The 22,164-nt window shown below is 47.7% G+C and overlaps 1 pseudogene; it reads right to left on the reverse strand.

The window, feature by feature from the left end:
* Nucleotides 1–16,282: 16,282 nt before the first annotated feature.
* Nucleotides 16,283–17,310, reverse strand: LOC140637669 (dynein light chain roadblock-type 1 pseudogene; annotated as a pseudogene).
* Between the last annotated feature and the right edge of the window lie 4,854 nt (nucleotides 17,311–22,164).

Raw genomic sequence — 22,164 nt, forward strand, 5'->3', positions numbered from 1 at the left:
TCTGCCTTCCCCGACCTCCTGGTGCAGACAGAGCATCTTTCCTGCTCCGTCTCCTTCAGCACGGGGGCCCATCTCTGCCCTGAGCTGGATGTCTGCCTGTTGGCTTTGGATGCCCAGAACAGCTTCCCCGGGCAGTGCTTGGCAAAGTCTGTTTGCATCCTGTGCATTAGCACCCACACAGCCACTGCCTTTTGTGCACCTGGGATGGCCCTCAGGAATGGACCAGAACCAGCATGCTGGGCCAGGGTATGGGAGAGAACGTGGTATGACCGCAGTCTCGCCAGAGTGGGAGAGGGTCAGTGATGGTGGCAGCCCGCCAGGGTGCAAACGGAGATGGGCACGAGACTCCCAGCTCTCACCTGTGGGGATCAGCTTCTCTGCAGAGACCTCAGAATTTTTTTTTTAAAGATTTATTTATTTATTTATTCATGATAGAGAGACAGAGAGAGGCAGAGACACAGGCAGAGGGAGAAGCAGGCTCCATGCCGGGAGCCCGACACGGGACTCGATCCCGGGACTCCAGGATCAAAGGCAGGCATTAAACCGCTGAGCCACCCAGGGATCCCCCGAGACCTCAAAATCTTTGACCCCAGTAATGACATGGTTGACCCACTGAGGAAATGGAAATATCTGCCCCTAAAATTCTCTGGACACTCTGGTGGTGTTTTGTGGGTCAGAATCCCTGGCTTTTGACAAATTGAAGTTCACTCTGATGCTGTTTTCCAGGACCCAGCCCAAAGCCCCCTTGATGGGCAGCCTCAAAAGTGTGTGACACCATGGGCTTTGGAGACCGGATGTCAATTATTTTTGTTTGCTCATAAGAAACTACAAACCCAATAAATGGTATATGAAATAAGTAAGAAATATTTTTCCTTCATGAAACCAGTGATCCTGGGGAAGGCAATCCACTGATGTCACCAGAAACCCAGATTATTTCTACCCTCCTACTCTGCCGTCCTTGGCATGGGGATTCGACCTCATGGCTACAAGGTGGCTGCTGTGCCTCTAGGTATCATACCTGAACTCTAGACAGAAGAAAGGGCAAAATGCCAATGGATGAATTTGCCCCAAGGGCTTCTGCCTGGTTCCTTTTTGCTTACATGTTGATGGCCAAAACCTGGTCACTTGGCCACTTCCAGCTGCAAGGAAGTCTGACAAGATGAGTATTTTAGCTTTCCACTCTCTTTAGAGGAGGGAAAGCAGGAATGGCTTTGGGCATCCGTTCCCTTCTGGCTGCCAGAGACAGGCAGATCCAGCAACATCACTTAGAATGACCTTGCACAAAGTATTTATTTGAACTTTTGTTTATTCATTTGGAAAATGAGGACACTAACAGTACCTCCCTCCCAGCGTTGCCATGCCTGGAATACAGTAAGTGTTTAATACATGGTAAATATTATTATAATTATTATAATGGGAAAACAATATTTATGTAAAAGGCAAGCAGCAGGCCCAGTTAATATATTTCTGGAAAATTACTGAACTATCCCAAATTACACAGAAATATATTCCAAAAATCCCTGTAGAGGTAGCTCAGAGATCTATTTGAAGAGGCCTGAGGGGTGAGGGGGGAACCACTAACCTGCTTTCCTGCACAGCCTGTAGGGGAACAGAGCAGGGAGGAAACGGAGGGCGAGTGTGGCCAGCAGGCTCCCAGGGCCATGGCTCCGAGCCTGCCAGGCCCCTGTGGGACTCGGAAGCAGACTACAAGATGGGCAGAGTGACAGATCTGGAGTAACACAGCTGGTGCCCGGCCCACCCAATCCCCCCTGTAGAGCTGGGACCCCCCCCCCAGCCCCACCCCCACTGACTGTGATGCATTTTTTTGCTCTGAACAAACAGATGAAAGATGAAAGAAAGCTGGGGGTGGATGGTCCTGCCAGTGGGAATATTTCTGAGCAGGAAGTAGCAGTTGAGCTGATTGCCCTTTGGAGCTGCAGGCTGTAGCTCGGGCTGCCCGGGCCCCTGAGGTCCCGTGAGGATGAGAACCGGGGAGTGAGAGGAGCAGGCCAGCAGAACCCCCACCTAGGAGAGCTCTGGCCTTTGCTCGTCTGGTCCAGAGAGCCCCCGCCAGGGTTCAAGAGTGGGAGAGTGGACGGGACCCACTGTTGGGCCACCTAAGACCACTCCGGTTGGGGCTTGTCTCCTAGGAGCCCGGGCAACCCCGGGCCCCGAGGAAGTGATGTGGATGTGTCCCTGGGGTCATGTAGAGGCAGCAGCCACAGCCCACAAAGGCCGAGGGGGTATCGTGGTATCTGGGACATGCGAGGTGCTCCAGAAATCCAGGTTGGGGTGGGAGATGCCAGGCACCGCTCCAGGAGACGCATGCAGCCACTCTTGGGTTGGCTGGACGCCTGGCCTGACGCATTGTGATGAGTGGCCTCCGTCCTGGCACCTCCTGGCTGGCCCACCTTGTCCAGTGCTCCTTTACAGCTTCGGAAGGCCTGGGAGGAGCTAGACAGGACATCGTCACTGGTGAGGTCATCCATGCATATTGAGCGTACATTACACACCATCTGTGTGCTCAGCCCGGGGCCAGACAAGGTCACTGCCCAGCGTTGGAGGCTGCCAAGTGTCTGTAATCAGCTCTTGATTTTCATTTAAAATCTGCTGGTTTTCACCTCCAGCACATTCTTCTTAGAGATGACTCGTGGAGTTAGTCACTCAGAGAGACACAAAGGAAAAATTAAATTAGGAGTACTCGTGTCCTAATGACAAATCCAGACACCAAGCTGCTGGTTCTCCTGGGGAATCAGCTTCACCACCTGGGGTTGGATGGATTTGGGAAAGAAGTCAGAGGCTGTTGCCTGACATGTGTCCCCCTTCTGGGGCCTGTGGGATAAGCTGGGATGGGGAGTAGCTGTCCATTAGCCCATCCCACTGGGCTAGGGGGCTCCCCCTGGCAGCCCCCACCCACCCCCAGATTTGATTCATTTATTTGATCTTCTCATTAACCTCCAATGTCATTCCTGCCTCAGGGCCTTTGCATTTGCTTTGCCCTCAGCCAGGGAACAGGTTCTACCCAGATCTTCACCAGGCCTTTTCTCAGGCTTCAGCTTTTGGCACAGATGTCACAGTGTCCCAACGAGAGTGGTCATTCCATCTCCTCCTGTTTTCTTCCTTACCAGCATTTACCTTGAAATGTCTCCTTCTTAGCTGCTTACTTGTTTGCTGTCCTTCTCCCTTCCCTTGGGGGCAGGTGCCATGACCTCAGTACTTAGAAAGGAACGCCACACAGAGCGGGGCTCAGTAAACATTATGGGGCAAATGAAAGAAACCCATTTGGCAGATGGCGTAACAGAGGCCCAGAGGCTAATGGAGTTGCCAAAGTCCACAAGATGGGTCAGCGCCGGGATTCAAAACCAAGTCTTGGGTCTCCATGTCTTATGCTCCTTCCATCTAGACCCACTCTCTTGTGGAAACTCCAGGTTTCTTCTTGTTTCTGTCACAACTTACCCCTCCTGGATCCTACTCCCTTGAGCTCAGCAGTGACCTTGAGACCAAGCATCCCACCTTCCTGGGAGGCATTTGGTGCATTGACTGGGCCCAGGGGTTGGGCGGCTGGCTGTCGAATGCAGCTCCACCACTTACAGCTACTAGACCTTTTACATAAGTCATGTACCATCTTGTGCCTCAGTTTCCCCTTCTGTACACTGGGATTGGTTGTCATATTGCCTATTTTAGAGTTTGCATAAAAGGTAAATGAAATCATACACATAAAGCCTCAGAACTGAGCCCTACACAGAGGAGCAACAAACAAGCATCGCCATCCTGACAATGACCTCCCAGCCACCTTGTCGGGAAGGCCACGTGGTGTCTCCCACCAACTCCCCGCCCCTCCCACACCACTGTTCCCCTCAGCTGCAGCACCTGGCACGGTCCCTGAAGTCAACCAGTGTCATGAATCACGTTCTTCTGCCTTCTTGCCTTGGAAAATCCCTCTCCACAGCTCTGTCCTCTGAGAAGCCTTCCTGGATTCCTGCGGAAAGACACCTACCTGTTCCCTTTGAGTCCCAGCACCGAGTAACACTGAAGTGAAACCACAGGCGGGCCAAGTGGCAGGAAATCAACTCACAAGCCCTGAACCATTTTAGGAGCAAATCCTCCGGCCCGAGGGGAGACTTGCTCACCTGCAAGCTCCTGAGATCTTAAGCCCGAACTGCCCTGCTGCATTGCTCCCATGTTCTTGAACCACAGAAAGCAAGATCGTTAGTGCTCTCATTGTAAGGTAAGTGTTGGGATGAATTTTTAATGTGGCAGTAGACAACTAACTAGCACCTAAAAACCCCATCAGATAGCACTGAGCTTTGATCCATCAGAGGTGAGGCTCTGTGAGGTGGGGCTTATGCTGGGTCTTGGGGTCTCCCCACGGGATTAATTCCCAAATCTCCATACTCTCCCCCTCTATATTTGCCCCTCCCAAATAAATCACTTGTCCTCAATTTCTTGTCTCTGAGTCGCCTTCTAGAAGTCCCAACCCAAGATACAGGGAATGTCAAAGGCTCTACCGTGTGATTTTGCCTCCCCTTGGAGCATCACTGCTCTGAAGGGAGCCTGGGTATGGCCCCTACACAGGGGATGATGTCTGGACATAGCTCATCCAGTCCCAGGGACCTACTTCTTCTATGGGTCTCACACCTCCCGGGAAACTCACCTCCTCTGTCCTGAGTGGAAAAATGCCTCCTGGATCCAAGCTGGTGTCAGCACTCAAGGCCCAGGTATCCCAAGGGCATTCCAGACCCTTCCTCCCCTCTCCTGCAACCCAGCATGCTGCCGAGAGTTCCCACCAGGGCTTCTCCAGTCTGCCCTCCACCCGCACTCTGCAGCTGGCACAAATACAGTCTCCCCACAGTGGATTGGTTTTCAAATGTATGGAGATGCTGTGATAAATAACTTTCAAATTGTTTTTTCAAATGCGCCTGATTTAATTCACATCACTGTTTGTCCTCTACTGGTGTCTCCATCGCATGCACTCAGAGCACCACCGCCATCCTCTGCTGGGTGGATTTCTCTGACATTACAAAGGGGTCCTCCCACTGAATAAGAATGGGACCCCCTAGTGCTACACAGGCCATGTTAACCTACGGTAGTGATGTGGGGACAGCCGTGGGCAGTGCTGGGTCAGGACAGAAATTGAGAGGTGGGGCAGGCTACCTCACAGATGATGTCCAGGTTTTCTAGAACAGCTGAGACTCCAAATGGGGCTCTTGCTGTCAGATGCAGTGCCTGACTTTTATCCTAAAGCTGAGGTCACTGAAGCCTTGGTGGTAATTGCATTGTGTCAGGACACCACCCCCCTGGCCCTCTCCTGCCCCCCCACCAGTTATTGACTTTTCTGCTCTTGATTTGGGGAGCTACAGCATCTGACACCCCCCATAGGTCTGCCATTGACAGTGATGCAGGTTATAGACACGTGGTCCTGAAAGACTCTGTGCACAGGGACGGTCTCTTCCTGTCTTCCTGCTATTTTGATGCTTGTTACTCGCTTGTCTGTGGCTCCCCCAACCCAACCTTGAACTCCGAGAACTGAGACCTTATCACCTCCGTACCAAGTGCCCAGCTGAGCCCAAGCCATCAACACTGCCACCAGAACCCTTGGGTGAGCCCCACCTGTGATCTAAATTCTCCAGGAGCTACATTAAAACAGCAAATGCAACAGAGGAGATACATTTGAATACTAAATTTTATTTAATCTAAAATACCCCAAATGTTTATCATTCCAACATATGATCAATATAAGATTTATTAATGAAATGTTTTACACTTACTGCATATCTTAACTTAGACCCCTAAATTTTCATCAGAAATACCCGATCTGTATTTAGACTTCCTACTGCAAGTTTGCAGTTGAAAAAGCAGATTCAAATGTCCAAGTTGTTCCAAACATCCTTGAGAGTTTTCCAAGAACTGTGTCAAGCAACTACTTTAAAATTTAAATGAATGGAAAACAAATGAAAATTTTAAGCGAAACGTTCAGCTCCTTGGTCACAGTAGCACATTTCAAGTGCTCAGTAACCGCAAGAGACCGCTGGCCATCGTACTGGGCAGCGCAGATAGAGAACATTCCACTGGGCAGAGACTTTCGTTGAATGGAACAGATCCCAGCCTCGTGTTTTCTTTGGGCAGAGGCATTTATTAACAGTGAATTAACAGGACCCATCTGGATGCTGCCTTGCACCCTTCACTCACCTTTGAGGGGTTTGGGGTGGAGACACATGCTCCACGTGGTCCCCAAATGCACCCCCATCCCTGAAACTTGTACTTTTGCAAAAACCCAAACACAAGTCTGCAAACAACGTGGACAAAAAAAAAAAAAAAAAAAAAAAAAAAAAATCCCAGAATGAGAAGGCAGATTGATTCAATATTCCCCCTAGACCTTTCTTTGTTTTCCAGATGGGGACTTGAAACCAAAAAATTTCAATAAGCTTTTCAGAGACAAATGCTTTCAAGAACAAGGGGAAAAGCAAAGCCTGAAACAAGTAAATCTTTATGCATTTCCCGGGCGGGACCCATCTCGTTCATTTTTTGGTGACACTTAAGGGCGGTGAGGGGCTGTCAGCGCATTAAGCCGGCCACAGGCTGCCGCTCTCATTTATTTGCCGCTATTCTAGGACCCTGGTTTGCTTGTGCAGATCTCCTCTTAGCCTCAAACAAATAAATAATTCATCCCCAAAGTGGCACATTTGCTGGTATTGCTTAGATTAAAATCTCTAAAATATGTATTTAATTTGGATTTGGTGGAGCCGTTATCAGCCTCAGATAATACGGAAACTGAAATAAAATCTAGAGCTCTTATGAGATAACCCGCAAGTCAACTCCGGACGTTCTCTGCAACTGGACTCTTCTTGCTGTGGTCTCTTCTAATGACCGGTCTGGAGACGGCGAGTGGCAGTATTTTTATCATTCAAGCTGGTCTCTGGCCGAGTCCGCTAATTACAGTGTTGGAGTGCATGGAGCACCTGCTTCCTGGGCTTGCAGAACTGAGGAAATGTGCTATGTAATATTTATGGTTCCTGTAAAATTCACGGAATAATTTGTGGTGCCTGGCATTTGGGGCTGTTTTCAAAAGAGGCTCCCAGTCTTGGCAGAGATGCGCCCCCGCCCCCTGCCACTGTCCCTGGGGTCAGGTGCACATGCCCAGGGATGGTCCTCTCCTTAGGGTAGTACGGTGGGGCTCTCCTGGCTCACACTGGCCTGGGAAATGGGGTCAGTGGTGAGATTAAAACCCCATTTAAAGGTGCTCAGAAACATATTAGCGTCCTGCAAGCTCATTTGGAATCCTCACTACTTTCCTGTGTTGACCTTTATTGTGTGCCCGGTAGAAGCCAGATGAAACCAGGGAGGAGGGGAGGGTCTTAAAGATGGTGAAGGTGGAGGGCAAAGGGGTGCCCCAGAAGACCCGAGGTTCTCCTTCCTCCCTTCCTGTAATATTTAAGAAGCACCTACTATGTGCCAGACACCCCTAGAGATGCCAAATACCACCAATGATGGAGCATGTCCTTGCCCTCGGGAAACCTGGAGGAGGAGGAGAGGCACTATCCTTGGGAATCCCACGTGTAAATTTACAATTGTGCCAAGTGCTAAAGAGGAGCATCCAAAATTATCCTGTTCCTCAAACATCTCAAAGCCCAGGGAAGCACAGGCTTTGATCCCCATTGGCCTGATACTCACGTGGGTGCAGATTAAGGACCCTGGACCTCGGGCATTCTGGCATGGCAACACCAAGCCTGTAAACATCCGTGTCATTTGTGGGCTTACTCACTTCCTCCGTCCACAAGCATTTTGTTGGGGCGGCCCTGTGCTGGGTGCTGGGCAGGCAGGTGTGCTCACTGGTGACTCTAACTTGGCAAGAAGATGCCAGTGACAGAGAGTAGCTGTGGAGGGTGAGACCTCACACTGGGGGGTGTTCAGCATCAACATGAGTGAAAGCCACCCAAATGAGAACAAGCCAATGCTATTTATCCAGAGTCTCTGATAGCAAGTAAGCCCCTGTCATTTGTATTTGGCAGAGACCCAAAGGCAGGCAGCAGGGTGGTGACGCTTTACAGTGGGCCACAGGGGAGACTCAGACATGCCTAGTCAAAATGGGGGGCCTGAGAAGCTGAGGGTGGCTCACTAGAAGTGGGACATCCTCTGTGATTGGTTAAGGGACCACATTTGGCTTTCTCCGATTTGTCCTAAACTGGAAGCAGGAACAATGACTAGGGAAGCTGCTGGATGATGAAGTCTGGGCTATCTGGGGCTGGTTGCCGTGGGTTGTGGATTCAAGTTCTATCTTTATATATGGTCTGGCCTGTGGTTGGCATCTTGGTCTCTCATCCTGAGTGATCCTGCTCTGTGCCATCCTTAGAACGAGCTCTTCTTTCCACATCCTCAGTCTCACCAGGAAAGCATCACAGATGTGGGGACATGAGCAGAGCCTGGAAGGGAGAGGGGAGATGCATTGTCCAGGGGAAGGGCACTGAGCGGGGAGCAAGCGGCATTGGGAAGGAGTACGGGACTCTGAGAATGGTGAGCACCTGGGGGCAGGATACTAAAGCTGTGCTTTAGTCAGAGGCAGAGATATGGGCTGAGGACAGAGACAGCAAGCACCAGGTTATCCAGAGTCTGGATGTTATCTGGGAGCAATAGGGAGCCACCCAAGGTCTTTCAGCAAGGGCAGGCCATGATCTGAAGTGAGTATCAGAGAGCTGGATGTGATAGCCAGATGTGGGGACAATGCACCATCACAAGGATGAGGGTTGGGGTAGGCTGTGCTCCAGAGGAGATGGGAAGACTTGTTCTCACACTCGTCTGACGAGGAGCCTGAGCCATACTGGTGACAGTCAGTGGAGACAGAATGGACAGGGAGCCATTCCAGTGGAGGATCCTGCTTGTGGAGGTGACATTGAGATGCCTCACACAACAGCCTGCGTGTCCCTAGGATCCGCTCTCAAGATGCATGGTGCCATATCCTCCAACTTCTCCCCATCAACGTTTGTGACAACATTTCTCAGATTTAGTTGACAGTAAGCTCACAAAACTTATTTGGCTGAATTTGCAGCCACTTTGCATTTGGCAAAGTGCAGCCGGAACCAGCAGAAAGTCTGGGAGGTCTCTTAATGGAAATGTTACAGCATAGCATCTTGTTGGCTTGCACAAATGACCAAGGAGGCCATGGCCAATCCCTGAGCATCTCCAGTTTGGTATTGTGAATGAATGAATGAATGAATGAATGAGGGAGGGAATAAATGAATGATATAACAAAGATCCTTCCTCCAACCAGTGTGCTCCTTGCAAAGCAAGAAGTCAGCTTCCTCAGTGACTAGGATGTAATTTAGTTCCTAATGAGCCTTTGAGTGTGTATCATAATTAGGGAGCACTCTGGCAGGCGAACCTGTTGGCGGAACAAACCACTTCTTTGTTGAGTCGAGCTAAGATGGTGATTTACCAAAGTGAAAACTAATGAGATTCCACAGTCACCAGCTTTTATGTGCAGCCATATAATACCGGTGTAATTATAAGTGCGCATCCATAAATTGGACGCAAAGCTTAGGAGCATGCTTTGGTAGCAAATGCAAAAGAATAACAAAGCCATAAAAGATACACAACGTCCACTGTGTGCACCTGAAAGCCACCTCAGTAGGGTGTCTGTTTCCATGAACTTGGCGATCTGGGATCTCTTCTGGGACTCTGCAATCTTGCCCTTCCTTCCGGAAGTCGGGCAGTGCCCCAATCTTGGTGGCCCCCTCACGTCTCAACCGCAAATGTCACTGAAAGCTTCGTGCTGGCTGGGAGCATTTCTTGTACCTTGTGTGGCTTCCAGCCGTGTTGTTGGTTAATCACAGAGCTTAAAATGGATCAGACAAGATCTGACTTTAGCCTTTTTAAGCTGGCAATTTTGCAGAAGGCCCACGGAATGACATTCATTATATTAATTGTAAAACCCTTAACTACTGGATCTACCCGAAAGCAGAGAGAGAAGCTGGCAGGGAGGATGGAACAGTAAGCCTGCTCCCTCCTCTGAGCCATTCCTCCAACCTGTAAACCAGGGATTTGGTCCAGGCTACCACCTTGTCAGACCCCCTAAAATTCTGAAGTTCTAATTACTCCCTGGGACATGACTTCTGTAGTTACCTGAGGCCCACATTGTATGAACCAGTCTGGAATTTGGTGAAAAGGTTGAGAAACAGACACCCAGGACTTTTTGGCTGTTTCGTGCTCAAGTGACTCTGGGGAGACACACTTGTTATTCATTTGCCAAGTCAGGTTGATTCAGCCTGGCCCTTGAGTAGGCGCTTTGAAACCCTAGAGGGAGAGTCTGTTTGAGGGAATGAGCTGGGATTTTTGGAGTAGGCTTCTGTGCAAAATTCCCAGTGGGTTTGTAGCTGATCCTGTTGTGTCGGCTGCCCTCTGCGGGGTGGGGGCTATAGGGGGTGAGGGGGTGAGATCCAGGCTGTGGAAGGTCCCTGAGGCCTTTTAGGAGGAGACAGGCTGGTGGTAACCCCACTAACTGAGTGGGATTCTGTTGGATAGATAGAAAGGGACAAGGCATTCTGTGTTTTCATCTGGGTGGTGACCTTCCTGTATATATGCCCAAAAATCCATTGAGCTCTTGGAATGTCCTGCCTGATAAGAATGCCTTTGTTTACATAGTGGCCTTGGGCCACGGCAGATAGTCTAACAATATGATCCAGGGTGGGGGCTTTGGGGTCACAAAGGGTCAACTTGACCTTCAGACAGGCTGGAAACCAAGGTTGGCCACATGAGGAGTCAACCATGTCTGTGTTATGGATCCCCAGTAAAGACTCCGGACACCAAGGCTGGGTGGCTTCCCTGGTTGGCAATACTTCATGCGTATCGTCCCATGTTGCTGAGACATATTAGCACTGTCCTTGACTCCACCGGTGGGTGACACTTGGAAATCCCATGTTTGGATTTTTCTACACTCTTCCATGAGCCTTTTCCCTGCACTGATTTTAATCTGTATTCTTTCTCTGTAATAAACCCTGACCTTGTGTGTAGATGTCCTTGACAAATTGTGAGTCCTTATTGTGAATTATTGAACCAGTAGTCTTGGGGGCACTGGTGTGAGAAGTGAGGGTGGTCTTGTGGACTATTCCCTTAACTTTGAAAGTGGCCAGCCCCACAATTGGGTTTTCCACTATCTGTAAAATGTACCCTCAAAATACAGCCTCTGTCCAGCTCACGCTGGACCGCCCACACCTGGAGTAAGTGAGGAAGGGCCATGGAGGAGTACATTGAGGCCCCTTCTGGAAGCTACTGCTCTTCAGAAGAACAGGTCACAGACATCTTGGTCCTCTCACAGAAACTCCCACTTCCCTGGCTTGATGCCAACAAACAGACACACTTCTGATCTGCAAAGTTAGGGACCCTCCTTGAGACATGGCCCTCCTTCAGTTCCAGTACCTGCATCTCCTTCCTAGTTGCATACCCCGGGAGAAGCATGAGCATTTCCAAGAACCTGCCGACCATGTGAGGTCCGTTTCTTCAGATCCCATTGAACATTCAGCCTCTGGTACCCACAGAATCTGAAAAAGCAAATGAGTTCTGGAGATAATTTATTAGAACAGTAGATAGCAAACAATTATGTGTATCTGTTGGTTTGTTTTCCACATCTGGTCACCAGGCCAAAGAAACATAATTAATTTTTTGGTTCCAAAGAGACAATTCCACCAATGATACACATCTTTAATTAGCCCAGCTCAACAATTGTGCTCCGGCAGTTTATTTCAGGGAGCTCCATGCTGACACGTTAATGGAAGACGGTGCCAGACTCTGGGGTAAGAATAAAAATGATTGCATGGCCTGAGATGAAGGTGGTTGCTTACACAAGATAAACCCTGGGTTTCATTCTAGAAGTGATCTAATCGGCTGCACATCTAAGAGAGAAATGCAAATGGGTGAAGAGCAATGTAGAATCCATTAGGAGGGAAGCCTGGGTGGCTCAGCGGGTTAACGCTGCCTTCAGCCCTGGGTGTGATCCTGGAGACCCAGGATCGAGTCCCACATCAGGCTCCCCGCATGGAGCCTGCTTCTCCCTCTGCCTGTGTCTCTCTCTCTCTCTCTGTGTGTGTCTCTCACGAATAAATAAGTAAAAAAAATCTTAAAAAAAAAAAAAGAATCCATTACGAGAAAAGAGGAGGAAGGTAAAGTGGTTTGGGACTGTCTTTAATAAATCTCTTGAGGATATATTTTGCAAATGGTGGAAAATCCAATGCAAACTAGCTTGAGCATATGCAACTTTTGTCATCTTACAAAACTAAAGAGTCTATGGGGTTGCCTGGGTGGCTCCACTGGTTGAACATCTGGCACTTGGTTTTGGCTCAGGTCATGATCTTAGGGTTAGGGGATCGAGCCCCATGTTGGGCTCCAATGTCAGCACAGAATCTGCTTACGATTCTCTCCCTCTCCCTCCCTCTGCCCCTCCTTCCCCTCTCTCTCTCTCTAAATAAAATAAAATAAATAAATAAATAAATAACTTAAAAAAAAATTAAGAATCCTGTGGGAGGGCTCTCCAAGCAGGCTCTGACCCAATTTCTCTGCTGTTCTCACATCTCCCTTCCACTGTTTGTTGGCTTCTTCCTCACACTGGTTTTCCTCATGGTCACAGGATGGCTGCCAGGACATGTGTGGCTGCAGGCCTCCTCCTTCTCATGGTAGGGAGTGAGGGAAGGTGGGGGAGGGGGAACAGCTTCCCACAACCATCAAAGAGTCCCGAGCTCCACTCTGAACGGACCAACCCGGCCAGGACCTGATTGGCTTAGGCGGATGATTCACATATGTGGAGTTTAGGTACCAAACTACCTAAACTTTAAGGGACCACACAAGAAGATGAGTGTGGTTAGAAAGGAGAGATGTGTTAAAACCAATGGCATTTAGGAACAGCAAACAATAGGACTATTTGAGAAGAGCTTACTAGAAATGCATCAGAGGTATGAGCAGGGGAGAGAAAAACCATGAGACTGAGGCAGTGCCCTGGGCTCCATGATTGCCTGTAGACATGGGGGATGGGCTAGGAAAGGGCATGGTCACTGAAACTGGTATCAGAGGGGTCCTGTGGCCCTGGTCAAAGAAGCAGCCAGCTGGTGGAGACTCTGATGACAGACAGCTGAGAAACGAATGCCCAGACCCCACTTTCTTCCTTCACTCCATCACTTACCAGGCTTCCCATTGTCAAACCCAACAAGAAGCCAGAGGGCAGGGAGCCTCAGGATATGGCCAGCTCGGGATATAGAGCTCAGGATATAGAGAGCAGCTTGGAGGAGCGTAGAGGAGGGTCTGGAAGGCAGGAGAGGGAATCCTGTATGCAAGTGGCGTGCCCCCAGGTATGGGGTGGTGACAGAGCTCCTGGCTGCATCTCCCTGCAGGACCAGGCAGGGGCATCAACCAGGGGTCAGACCAGGTTCCCCAGCAAGCCTGTTGATCCTGATGGGTAAGCCCTGTAGGACCAATTGGAGAAATTTGCTCTCATAATCAAAAAGTTTCATTGTGAAATATCAGGAGTTGGACAGATCAGGCTTCAAACTGTGGCTCTGCCATTTACCAGCCTCATGAGTAGAAGTTAATCTCTTTCTACTCTAGCATCTTCATTCACAAGAAGGAGAAGATAACAAAACCTGTTTTTAGGGGCATTAAGTTAAATAATGTGTGCCGAATGCCTAGCATATAATATGCGCTCAATAAATCCTATTGCTGTTTTGACTGTGATACATTGTGATGTATTTACATTGTGATATAATGTAATATAAAACCTTAAGATGATGCTCTCCATGTGGCCTTACACTATGATTTTTTTTTAAAGATTTTATTTATTTATTCATGGAAGACAGACAGAGAGAGAGAGAGAGAGAGAGAGAGAGGCAGAGACACAGGCAGAGGGAGAAGCAAGCTCCGTGCAGGGAGCCTGACATGGGACTCTATCCCGGGTCTCCAGGATCACTCCCTGGGCCGAAGACGGCGCTAAACCGCTGAGCCACACAGGCTGCCCACTATGATTTTTTTTTTAAATGATTTCTCCAAAGAGGTGGAATCTGAGCTGGCCTAGAATGGACAAGGAGTTTTCCAGATGAATGCCACTGAAAGGAAGATCTTTCCTTATCTGCTCCTTGATCACATCACTGTGCTGCTCAAACACCTGCTATGACTCCCTAGTTCCTACTGTAACAATTCTGAGCCTGTGTGACCTGAGTTCCTCCACCTGTCCACACCATATATTTTTTTAAAGATTTTATTTATTTATTCATAGACACACACACACACACACACACACACACACACACAGAGGCAGAGGAAGAAGCAGGCTCCATGTAGGAAGCTTGATGTGGGACTCAATCCCGGGTCCTCAGGATCACACCCTGGGCCGCAGGCAGCACTAAACTGCTGCGCCACCAGAGCTGCCCTGTCCACACCATATTTATCCACAGGAAAGCTGTGCCCAGGCCCATCTGGGTAGTTCTAGACAGCTGTAAAACCCCTCTCCCTCTGCTGCCCTCACACTCCCATCTTCCCAAATCTGTAAATCCCTCCCACTAATACTTTGAAACTCAAGGAGCCTCCCCTGATCTGTGCAGCACTGCTCCCACACCCACACATCCCCTGTTGGATTGCAGCTCTCTGTGATGACTCTTACTCACCAGCTCGGAGTTCCTGGATGGGGGAGCTCAGAACCCTGGCACATAGCTTTGTGAGCAGTAGGCACTCCATAAATGTTGGTGAAGTGAATAAGCTATTTTTTGAAAATTAATTAATAATTTAACATTTTATTAGTTGTGATAAGTGACAATTTTTCTAGAGTCTAATTTTCTCATTGGCAAGAGGGAAAAAATATCTCAGATTATTATGAAGAATTAAATGAGGTCACACATTTAATACTGAAGGCTCATCACAGGGGCTCAGTAAGGTGTGTTCCCCCTGACTCCCCTAGGAAATGTAAATTATCTGAGAGTAGGCCCCCATATTTTCCTAATGCTTCTCAAAAATAAATTTTATTGAGGTACAATTTACATACAATAAAATGCACACATTTTTGTTGGATGTCTTTTGACTGTATATACACACAAAATTACTGCCACAATCAAGATGTAGGACATTTCCATTAGCACATAAGGGTCCCTCATTGAGCCTCTTTCCACTAAACACACTCTCACCCCAGGCTACAGGTAACCGTTGATCTGCTGTCTAACCCAATGGAAAAGATTTCTTTTCCCTAAAGTATAAATAAAATGGAATTTTACTGGAGGTACTCCTATTGGATGGGCTTCTTTCACTAACTTCGATGTTTTTAGATTCATCCATGCTGTTGCATTCCTTTTTAACATTTAGCAGTATTCCGTTTCATGGGTGTATCACAATTTGTAATTTGTCAATCTGTTCATTTGTTGATGAGCATTTGAACTGTCTCTGGTTTCAGTCTTTAGGAATAACCTTTCATGAACATTTGTGTACAAGTCTTTGTGTGTGGACATGTGTTTTCTTTTCTTTTGGGTAAATACCTAGGAATGGAATCGTGATTTGTATAAGTGTATATTTCACTTCGTAAGAGACTGCCAAGCTGTTTTTCCAAAGTGGTTGTCACATTTTATGCTCTGGTTGACAACATATGAGAGTTCTAGTTGCTCCAGATCCTTGTCAACATTTGGTGTTGTTGGTCTTAAGTTTTAGCCACTCAGGTGGATGTAGAGTAGCATCTCACTGTAGTGTTAGTTTGCAATTGCCTGGTAAGTAATGATGTTGACCCTCTTTTCATGTGCTTGCTGGCTATTCATGCATTTGCTTTTTTTTTTTTTTTAAGATTTTATTTAAGAAACACAGAGAGAGGCAGAGACATAGGCAGAGGTAGAAACAGGCTCCCTGTGGAGAGCCAGATGCAAGACTTGATCCCAGGACTCCAGGATCATGACCAGAGGCAGATGTTCATCCACTGAGCCACCCAGGTGCTCCATGTATTTGCTTTTGTGAAGGGTCTGTTCAAATCTCTTGTCTATTCCTATGGTTTTGAACCATGCCTCCTACATAAAGAAAAAAAAAAAAAAAAAGCCCAAGTGTCACTTTCCCAGCTTCCCTTGACACTAGCCTATAGTCATCAAGTCCAGGCTTGACCAATCTGATACACCCAGCCCCAAATGGAGCTGTACATTGTGAGCTGGTGATTGGAACAAGCCAGGCCAGTAGAGTCCATTTTATTTTATTTTTTTTAAAGCATTTTATTTATTTTTAGTTAAAGAAAAACAGACTTTTCCAAGGGGGACAAAGTGAACTGAAGATCAGACGGAAGGAAGCATGTGTGTGGGCTGCTCAAAGCTCTTGCTCCAAAATCTGGAGGTGAGGAAAGAAGGTCCTCCCAAGAATTCAAGGGTGAGTGGCCAGCAGAGGGTTGACTTCGATAACTTTGGGCACTAGATCAGTCTAAGTAGGCTCTATGGTGATTTCTACCTGCCAGTTGGTTGACATGATTAACATCATCACTCTTAGGGGCTATTACATTAAGGAATGATGCAGGAAGCCAAGAGAGTGGCTTATTCAGTTGGATTCTGAATCACAATCAGGAAATAGGCTTTATCTGGTACAACCATAATTTCATTTTCCTTGGAGCAAATTCAAAGGAAGGTGAGATCATTCTGGGGGTCAATTTCATGTACAGTGCTCCGGGCATTCAAGATGAAGCTGTGCCTGAGGTTGGCATACTGTGTAGTGGTGGGATGGTCCATGGTGCTCTTGATTGGAATGCCTTCTGTGTTCACCATGATGATGTCCTGTACTCCCTTCTGGCTCTGAAATCGCTTCAGTGTCTCCTCCACCTCTGCCATTTCCAACCGAACCAGTAGCTTCACAACACTGGCACCAAGTAGAGTCCATTTTAGCATTATTGGTAACACTAGCTGCCACGGCATCAGCGACCATGCACATTGGTCAGTGACCTGTATCAAGGGTTAAAGTAAAGCCCAATCCATTGGAATTTTAGGGCCAGTTTTTAAGGCCAACTCACACCAGGCCTGTGGCTGACTCTGAACTAGTCTCTGCCAAATCCCGCCTGTGATCCTGGAACTACCCAACCGCTTTTTAGTGACCTCCTTTCCTGCTTGCAACAGCCATGTCTGTGGAGTCTGTATCCATCAGGGCACAGCTTTGAGCATAGTAGGTTGATGTGTTGATTTCTGGTGTTCAGGGAGTGTCCGAGATTGTGACTTCCGTGGTGGGAATGAGAATCCATGAATTAGCATGCCACTCGTCACTGCAGCCATTACAGGCTTGGCTTGCTTTCAACTTCTTTGCCAAAGGGCTTGACAATAAAAGACACTGTTGAAAATGAAATCTTATAATTGCCTTTTTTAAGGAGGGCTGTATTCCAAGGCCTGGATCTCCGCCCACATTTGCATTTGGATCTGGGAAACCAATATGGTATGATAAGTATTTATTTTTAATAATCTGATAGCAGCAAATACATTTCCCATTTCCCAAATTCTTTCCCATCACTCACCTTTGTGTCCCTGACAAAAATAAGAACAAGCTAACAAAGATTCAACTAAATTTGCAGCCGTGGTTTTCTCCATCCCTGTCCTTTGGGAATGAATTGTTAGAAGTTTCAAAGTTACAGACTCAGCACCCTGCCTTAAGTACATTTCCGGATTGCACTTCCCAGGGGTTGGTCCTGGTTTTGCAGGATCTGAAGCTTATATGACGTGGGGGATGCTCTTTATGAAGAGAATTCAAAACTACCACAAAAGCGTTAGAAGCAGGTGTTGTAACGTGCCCTTGCAAGGGAAGGGCTTTAAGCCTGAATCTCATTAGCTCCATATATACCTATTCCTTGCTATCGCTTCCATTCTTCAAATAGCAACAAATTCTAGAAGCCATTTGCTTCCTCCCGTGTCACTGGTCTACCAGCAGGTTAAACTGCCACCAGAGCTCTGGGCTTCCTCCACTTTGGATTAATCCCTGAACAACAAGGTATCATCAAGGCCTGGCGAACCAAGGACACAGATTTCCATGCTCTGTGATCAGGGGCAAGTATAAGTTGCACACTTGCAGAAGTATCACAGGGTCACTCTTGCTCATTCTCAGCCAAGACACTGCCATCCTGCCCTCCCTGGTCACGTCTCCATCTAGAAGCACAGGACTCAGGCAGGTTCTCTCTTAGGCTCCTATGCTATCACCTTTGTGTTACAGAATAAGTTTTGCCTGTGCAGAAAGAGGTCCTCCAACTGTCTTGTGGCCTTGGATGACATGTCACTCTCCACTTTGCTTATGTTCCATACAGCACAGCCTGACCTATATGATGTGAGGAGGCAGGAGCTTTACTGAGGAACCTGCCAAACACTGCAGACAGGGCAAGTAGCTGAACGTATGTGCTACATCCTCACGGCTGCCATGAGAGCAGTGGATGGAGCCTTACCACGTGACTCACTCTAAGACTGAGCATTAAGGAAGACAGAGCCAGAGGAAGTTTTACAACATGATCTTACATTCAAGATTGTGTGTGTTTAGCCATAGATATAGTTACAGTGAGGACAACTCTATGTTCCAAAGATGGTTGCAACCTTATCTCCTATCCCACAAGCTCTTTGGCAGTGTGACCTTCTCACTCCCCTGCCAAGGGCTGGGGTGGGTGGGTCTAATTCCTCTGTCCTTGAACTTGGGCTGGCCTTATGACTCACTCTTAACTGACAGAACGGAGAGAAAAGGGTTGTCCGTGACTTTGAGGCTCTTGAAACTCTTCCTCTCCAGATGGCTCCTCTTGGGACCTTACTTGCATGAATTAGCAGCCATGCTGTGAGGAAGCCCAAGCCACATGCAAGGCTGTTTTCAGGTGTTCCAGTTGGACCCAGCCTTCAAGACATCCAAGTCACAACAGCAGATATGTGAATGGAGAAGCCTCTAGATTCTAGTCGCCTGTCACTGTTCAAATCTTCCTGGCTGAGGCCTCACACATGTAGAACAAAGAATGTGCTCTGCCTGAATTCCAGGCCCACAGATACCATGAGCTTACTAAAATACTTGTGTTGCAGGGAAGCCCGGGTGACTCAGCAGTTTAGTGCCTCTTTCAGCCCAGGGCCTGATCCTGGAGACCTGGGATCGAGTCCCACGTCAGGCTCCCTGCATGGACGTCAGGCTCCCTGCATGGAGCCTGCTTCTCCCTCTGCCTGTGTCTCTGCCTCTCTCTCTCTCTCTCTGTGTGTCTCTCATGAATGAATAAATAAATAAATAAATAAATAAATAAATAAATAATACTTGTGTTGCAAGTCATTTAGCTTAGGATAATTTGTTAGGTAGCAATAGATAATGAGATTATATAGCTATATGTTTGTTCAAGATAATATGAGTAGAGAAGGGATGGGCTGAGGCCTATACCAGGCTGTTAACTGTGGTCAGAAATGGGGGAAGACAAAAGAGGGAAGAGATGGGAGGGAAAGAGAGAGAGAGACAGAGAGAGAGAAGACAAGCAAAAGAAAAGTTTCCATGATTTAATGTGCTTGTATATGATCCCATTTATGAACTTCTGTGTGTTGATGTGTAAATGTTTAAAGAGATACCTGAAAAGATGGTCTCCAAAATGTCAGTGATAGAATTTAGGTGATTTTTCTTCCCTATGATTGTCAATATTGTTGCAATTTCTTTGACAATTACCAGGCATTTGTATATAATCAGAAAACAAAACAAGCATATTTTTACTAGAAAAAAAATTTATTTAAGCAATCCTGGCTGAGGGAAGTGTCATACTGCAATGAGTTAGCCATCCTCTTAGTTGACCATTTCCTGGGCCAGGGCCCCCAGTCTGGTCTTCTGGGCCTCTGCAGTGGCCTGCAGGGATGTGGCCTTCTGGGGTAGCCTCCATCCCCCTCCCCCACACAGTCTTGCCCCTCCTGGATCCTCTGTGAGTCCCAACATTTGCCTGCCCAGACAGTATCCTATTGAGTTTGGTGATGACCGCTATGAGCCTTACCCTCCAACAGGACCTGCTTTTCTTTCCACAAATAGTAGCAGCAGTGAGAGGAAGCAGGGGTTGAAGGCCTGTCTTTGCATCGACACCTGCTACTGGATTTTTTAAACAGCTTTCCTGAGATATAAATTCATATATTCTGCAGTACACACTTAAGGTAGACAAATCAATGATTTGTAGTATATCAAATTAAAATTTTTAAATTGTGATAAAATACAGATCACATATAGCTTGCCATTTTAACCATTTGTGGTGTATAATTCGATGGCATCAAGTATATTCACAATGCTGTGCAATCATCACCATTATTTATTTCCAAAACTTTTTCCTCACTCCAGACAGAAACTTTGTACCCTTTAACCAATAACTTCCCATTTCCCTCCATTCCCCAGTCCCTGGTAACCTCTAAACTACTTTCCACCTCTATGAACTTGCCCATTCCAGATATTTCACATAAGCAGAATCATAGGGTATGTGGTCTTTTGTGTCTGGCTTCTTTTACTTGGTGTAACATCTTCTAGGTTCATTTATGCTGTGGCTCTGGTCAGTACTCTATTAATTTCTATGGCCAAATCGCATCCAGTTGTATGGACAGACTCCATTGCATTTATCCATCCATCCATCCATTGAGTTGCTCTGTCTTTTCTGCCACTGGCTTTTTCGAGTCCCAAAAGTGTGTTTCTCCTTTCAGGTATGGAACACGTTTACCTTGATCGGGACCCAGACTCTGTCCTGGGGATATTTCAGGTCTGGAGTAGGAGGTGGGGCGAGTAGGAACAGCTGTGGATAGAGGTGGTGGATCATGGGTAGCCGGCCCACGCCTGTGAGTGTGGCCCCTGGTTGTAGCCCGTGGCTAACACAGATTCTGGGTCATTCTCTACAGTCTAATCTGGCCTAATTCCTCACCCTGTCTGGAACTCAGTTTCTCATAAATACCTCCGTGTGGGCTGCTGAAATGGGCTGTGCAGGCAGCACTTAGCCCAGTGCTGGTCCATGATGAGCTCACGATGCACAGCAGCCATGGCAGCAAGGCCACCTTGCAGCTGGTACCTTCCACCTGCATCCTTCTACCATCTGTATTGCTCTGCCTGTGGCTTTCCTGGCAGCCAGAGCCTGCTCTGATGATGCCCATGGCATAACGGATGGAGCAGGGAAATATAGCCATCCCCTTTTCCAACAGCCACCCGCTAATCATGTGTAAACACCAGCTCTCTCGCACTTGGATGGGGTTATCCGGTGCATTTTCCCTAGTGCTTCCCAGAGTCCCCAGTGAAGCTCCAGTTGTCCATGGGGGAGTCTGGCTTGGCACCACACCCTCTGTGGGCTGCCTTCTCTTCCCTGTCTCACTTCCCCTCTCTTTTACCAGTCTTCCCTGGGCTTCCTGAATAAACCACATGCACTTCAATCCTTGTCTCAGGGTCTGTTTCTAGGCAAAATTCAAATTAAGACCCTCATCATCATACGAGTAGAAGTAGTAGCAGGAGTAGCAGCAGCAGCAGCAGGAGGGGTAATAATAAATAGGGTCCCATCTCATCCTCCACTTCCTCCAGGAAGCTTCCCTTGGCTGGACCCCCCACAGGGACCACCCTTTCCTACAAAGTTCCAGCAGTTGTGGCTCTAGCCTTCATTTCTCTCTTCAGCACATCCACCTTATTTTATTCCACATCTCATCAGCTGCATGTAGAAAATGCTAATTTTGTGGGCTGGCCCAGGGGGCCGACAACCGCATGCTCTGAATCTGTGATGAAGCCATCCAGCCTTTGATGGAGACAGAAGATGAAACGTGGCTGGGGCGCATCCCGGGGAGATGGGGCCCGGCATGCAATATTTAAACGGCCCTTTCATGAAAGGGAGCTACCCAAGCTCTTAACATCGGTGTTCCAGAAAGTCAGACTCGATTTTTAGCCTCAGACTCATGTTTGGGTGCACTTCGTGTCTTAAATACTCATTTCTGTGGCCTTGATATTTCAATTCATTTCCTTTCAAGTTTTACAAGCCCAAAGTGCTATCGTCATCGTCATCGGTGCTTTGTTGAGAGGCGGGCACGAGAGGTGGGGACTTGTCACATGCGACCAGGGACTGTCACTATCCCTCAGAGGTCAGTAAAGCTGACCCTTTGACACCGAGATATAATTGTGTGAACAGAGCCCGAACTACTTGAAAAGTGTAAAGTGTAAAGTTGATTTAGGGCAACACGTCTGTTCTTCCTCCCTCTTTTTTCCACT

The sequence above is a fragment of the Canis lupus genome, chromosome 8, assembly GCF_048164855.1.
Source record: "Canis lupus baileyi chromosome 8, mCanLup2.hap1, whole genome shotgun sequence".
NCBI classification, from domain to species: domain Eukaryota; kingdom Metazoa; phylum Chordata; class Mammalia; order Carnivora; family Canidae; genus Canis; species Canis lupus.